Source organism: Coffea eugenioides, chromosome 2 (assembly GCF_003713205.1).
Source record: "Coffea eugenioides isolate CCC68of chromosome 2, Ceug_1.0, whole genome shotgun sequence".
NCBI lineage: Eukaryota > Viridiplantae > Streptophyta > Magnoliopsida > Gentianales > Rubiaceae > Coffea > Coffea eugenioides.
In genome coordinates, this window is record NC_040036.1 from 55245546 (window position 1) to 55251359 (window position 5814).

Below are 5814 nucleotides of genomic sequence, written 5' to 3' on the forward strand. Positions count from 1 at the left end.
AAGTGTGCAAAAGTACTTGTCTTGTTTAGAATCGTTTGTATTTGAAGGGGACCTAAAATGGGCTTCATTAATGCTTCTAACGGATAGAAGGCAGATGAAGAGTCAGCTAGCCGTTGGGGATGTCGGACGTCCTACAGCTTAGTCATCGTCCGATCCCATCGTCCGAAAATCAGTCAAGTAGTTGTTCGGACGTCCGATGGGATTTTATCGTCCGAGCTTCTGTGTCCGAACGTCGTCCAGAGAGTTATCAAAGCTTTGTGGAATTTTTAGGACGTCCGATGAGATTGATGTGCGTCCGACAGTATTTCCTTCTTGATGTTCTTCATCCTTTCGGACGTCCGACAGATTCCTTCGGACGTCCGATATGAGTGTCCTGTTTTTGCTTCTTCTTTTGGTTGATATTCATTTCTTGACATATTCGTACCTAATTCTTTGATAGGCAAAAAACACTTATATTTGAAGAGAGTTAGATAAACATTTCAAAGTACATTGTGATCATCAAAACCAAGAATAACATTCTCCCCCTTTTTGATGATGACAAAACAATGGTTTGAAATGCGATTTGATGATTGCAAAATAAGCTCCCCCTTTCTCAATTGACAAAAACTCCCCCTTACTTAGTGAATCATAGAGCAAAAATTTGAAAAACTCCCCCTCACTTGGCTACCCTACCGAATTAATCAATTATCCAAAAACATAACCATTAAGCAGCCAACATCCAACATTTTACCAATTCAATCCATCAAGCCAATTCAATTTCAATTAAATCATCAATCAATCCAATCCAGTCCTCTCCCCCTTTTTGTCATCACAAAAGGCCAATCAATCACATATATCACGGAGAACCAAAAAACATTCATCACATCCACACATTCATCATTCAACATACTTAAAATCCATCCACATATCCATAACCATTACAGCCATAATCATCCATGAAAAAGTACTAAACGAACATAACATAAACATAAGCATTATATCTACATATCCATTGTTGAACACCACAAACACTAAAAATACATGAAATAGTCAAACAAAATGCAAATGACCCTATGGTGAACTAGGTGGATCCAGGTGTCCTTCGAGAAAGTTGATATTGGGAGAGGTCCTCCTCTTCAGTTTCTTCATCATCTTCAGCAGCTTCTTCAACTGGTGCCTTGCCTTTATCTGATGTGGAAGGGCCATGAGGAGTCACAGGAGTTGATGAGTTCGGGTCTGGAATTGATGAACTTGGATCAGTGGGGCGTGGCTCTTTGCCATGTGAAACTTCCTCAACCACAGGTGGGGGAAAAAGAAGGTTCTTTTTGTCTAGGTAGGCTGTTTGATGTTCAGAGGACATGGTGAGCATTAGACCATGTTCTAGAAGAAGAACATGCTGTTTGAGTTCACGAAGGAGCTCAATCACTTCATCATTGGAGGAGGAAGATGCCTTAGTGGCAGACTTCCTGGGATGAATGGGAGTGAGTGCAATAGATGAAGGATTGTGTAGTGGATCATGTGCAGCCTTAGACCTAGGTTCACTGGATGATGCCCCCTTATAAGCCCATAGATTATCCTTAAAGACAAGATTTTTCCTTTCAAAATATCCTTTGGTAAAGGCATAAGAAGATGCTTCTTTAGGACAAACACCAAGAATTGGTACTTTGTAAAACTCAAAGATCTTTTGAACAAATTTTCCATAAGATAATTTTCTGCGAGAATCAGTGGCATAGCGAAGTAAAAACTTGCACATGACAAAACCAAAATCAATACGAATCTTTTCTCGAAAACAGTAAAAGAGATACAACTCCATTTTGTTTGCATCTGTTCTATGGCCATCAGTAGGCACAAGCAGGTTTGAAATGATTGAAAAAGCAATTAGATTCACAGGGGCAAAATCATTCAGTTTAGCATCAGCAGGGGCAGAAAAACTTCGTTTAAAATAAGTCAACATCTTAGCCCCATCAAAATGATTATCAGCAGTAGGATGCTCTTCATAGGAAAAGAAATTTGCAATTTTACTCTTGCATCCAAGTTCAATAGTAGTTTTTAAAATATCATTCACAATTTCAGAATCAAAGACTAAGTCTACCCCATTAACCCTGGACATAATCTCAGTTTGGTCAGTGCCTTTCCTAAGATTAGCAAAGAATTGATACAGCATTTCAGGGTAATAAACATTGGGCATAGAAATGAGATGTGACCATTTCTGGAAAGCAAACAGACTCAGAATGGATTCTAAACCTATTTGGCGAAATTCAGAAGAATTTATAGTGCGTTGAGGAATGACACCTTTCTGGGATATCCAGGAGTGTTTGTCTTTTGCAGCATCATCAAAGAATGTAGGGAGTGTGGTTGATTTTGGAGGCGGTTGAGATGAGGTTCCCTGTCCAAATTCAGGTTGAGGGGAGGGTTGTGGTGTAGGCTGTGACATTCGACCCTTTACAGCTCCTCTCTTGAAGTGTTTGGATGATCGTTTGACCGTAGGAAGATCATCATCCTCATCCCTGAGTGGGTGTTTGCGTCCGGCAGTGACCTTCCCTCCTCTTAGATTCACCATTGTGCGAAATGTGTGGAATGAAGGATGCAAATGATGCACACAGTAGTATGGAAGTGAATCACACAGAATTTTTGGGACAAAAAGGCCTTGAACAAGATTTGACAGAGCGGTTATGAGAAAGTAGGGTTTGAGGGAAATTTGGGAATTTATGAAATGTTATGCGATTCGGTGAAATGATCAGGAGAAATGAATCGCAATCAATCAGGAAAAGTTTTGTTTGAGTCAATTTGGGAATGAGAGCTTCAGAATGGTATGAATTTTAGGGCGAGAGATGAAAGGGTTTTCGTCCGAGAGGAAATAGAAGAAGAAGAGTTTGAAGCAAATGACTAAGAAAGTTACTTTTAAAAAAATGAGTCGTTGTACTGTCGGACGGCCGAACGAAGTCGTGCGTCCGACAGTTTCGTCCGAACAGGTGCATTCTGGGAAAATAGCTGAAGAACATCATCGGACGTCCGTTCATCCTCTTTCGGACGTCCGAAGGCTATGAAAAATTTAAGATGATTTTTCGATTAACCCTAATTTTGATCTTAGATGAATAAATTGATCTAATGGCAAAGCTTTGGTAAAAATATCAGCAAATTGATCTTTAGAACAAACATAATTTACACAAATTTCACCTTTTTGAACAAGATCACGAATAAAGTGGTGCTTTATATCTATATGCTTTGTCCTAGAATGTTGAATTGGATTTTTGGTCAAATTAATAGCACTAGTATTATCACAGAATATAGGCATGCAGTCATATAACAATCCAAAATCATTCAAGGTATGCTTCATCCATAAAAGTTGAGCACAACATGCACTAGCGGCAATATATTCCGCTTCGGTTGTAGACAGAGATATTGCATTTTGCTTTTTGCTAAACCAAGAAACTAAGCAATTACCAAGGAAGTGACAAGTTCCACTAGTACTTTTTCTGTCCACACGACAACCACCAAAATCCGCATCCGAATATCCATATAAAGCAAATTCACAAGATCTAGCATACCAAAGACCATAGTCTAATGTACCTTTCAAATACCTAAAAATTCTTTTAACAGCATTTAAATGTGATTCTTTTGGACAAGATTGAAATCTAGCACACAAGCAAACAGCAAACATAATATCAGGTCTACTTGCGGTTAAATAGAGTAAGTTTTCGATCATACCTCTATAGTGCTTTTCATCCACATGATTACCTTCTTCATCTTTGTCAAGTTTTGTAGAAGTGCACATTGGAGTTCCAACTTGTTTTGAGTCCTCCATGCCAAACTTTTTCAGCAATTCCTTGGTATATTTTGCTTGATTTATAAAAATTCCCTCAAGGGCTTGATGTATTTGAAGTCCAAGGAAGAAATTTAATTCTCCCATCATACTCATTTCAAATTCACTTTGCATAGTGGTGGAAAAATCCTTGCATAGATACTCATTAGTAGCACCAAAAATAATATCATCAACATATATTTGCACAATAAGAAGGTCATTTAACACTTGCTTAGTAAAAAGTGTGGTGTCCACAATACCTCTTTTGAAACCATTTTCAATCAAGAAACCACTTAATCTTTCATACCAAGCTCTTGGAGCCTGTTTTAAACCATATAATGCTTTAGATAGTTTAAACACATGACTTGGAAATTTTGTATTTTCAAAACCGGGGGGTTGATCCACATATACTTCTTGATCAATAAAACCATTTAAAAAGGCACTTTTAACATCCATTTGAAACAATTTGAAACCTTTGAAACAAGCAAAAGCAAGAAGCATTCTAATAGATTCTAATCTCGCTACGGGAGCAAATGTTTCATCAAAATCAATTCCTTCTTCTTGTGCATATCCTTTAGCAACTAATCTGGCTTCATTTCTTACAACAACACCTTTATCATCCAATTTATTTCTAAATATCCACTTTGTGCCAATGATAGGTTGATTTTGAGGTCTATCAACAAGTGTCCAAACCTTATTTCTCTCAAATTGATTAAGTTCCTCTTGTATAGCCAAAATCCAGTTATCATCCTTTAAAGCATCATTGATATTTTTGGGTTCAAAAAGAGAAACTAAAGCAAGATTGTCTATCAATTTTCTAGATGAAGAACGAGTCTTTACCTTTTCGGATGGATCACCAATTATAAGCTCTCTTGGATGATTTTGGCTAAATTTCCAAGCATTGGGAAGGTCTTTGACTGAATCATCATTCTCATCTTCATCACCCTTTTCTTGATCATTATGAGCTTCATCCATCATTTCCATTGCTGCTGGTTTAGAAATTCCTTCATCACCAATTTTCAGCTTTTCCATTCCTTCACGAACACCTACATCATCATCCTCACACGACCTTTTGGAATTATCATCATTAGTTTCATCAAATGTTATGTGAATGGCTTCTTCTATCACAAGAGTCCTTCTATTAAAGACTCTATATCCTCTTTTGTTCTCACAATAACCCAAAAATATTCCTTCATCAGATTTTTTCTCAAACTTACCAAGATGTTCCTTTAGATTTAAAATAAAACATTTACAACCAAAGACTTTGAAATAACCGACCGTAGGTATCTTATCAAAAATCAGTTCATAAGATGTTTTATTCAAAATGGGTCTCAAAAGGATTCTATTCATCACATAACATGCAGTGTTTACACCTTCACCCCAAAGGTATTTTGGCAAACTACATTCATTTAACATAGTTCTAGCAGCCTCTTGTAGTGTCCTATTTTTTCTTTCTACAACACCATTTTGTTGTGGAGTTCTTGCAATAGAAAACTCATGGGTTATGCCATTATGATCACAAAATTCTGAAAAACCACAATACTTGAATTCCGTTCCATTATCACTTCTAATCCTAACAATTTTAAAGCCAAGCAGATTTTGCACTTTAGCAAACAATGAAGTCAAATTCTTGAAGGCATCATCCTTATGAGCAAGAAATATCACCCAAGTATATCTAGAATAATCATCCACAATCACAAAGCAGTATTTCTTACCTCCCAAGCTAGTGATTTGAGTAGGACCAAATAAGTCAAGATGCAAGAGTTCTAAAGGTTTAGAAGTTGATACACACTTCTTTGGTTTAAAAGAAACTTTTGTTTGCTTTCCAAATTGACATGCATCACAAATTTTATCCTTTTCAAAACTAATTTTTGGCAAGCCTCTAACCAGTTCCTTTTTCGAAATTTCCTTTAGTAAATCCATGTTAAAATGACAAAGTCTCCTATGCCACAACCAAGGATCATCATTTGAAGCTTTAAGACATTTGAAGCTAGATGAATCAATTTTATCAAGAACCACAATATATTTGTCGT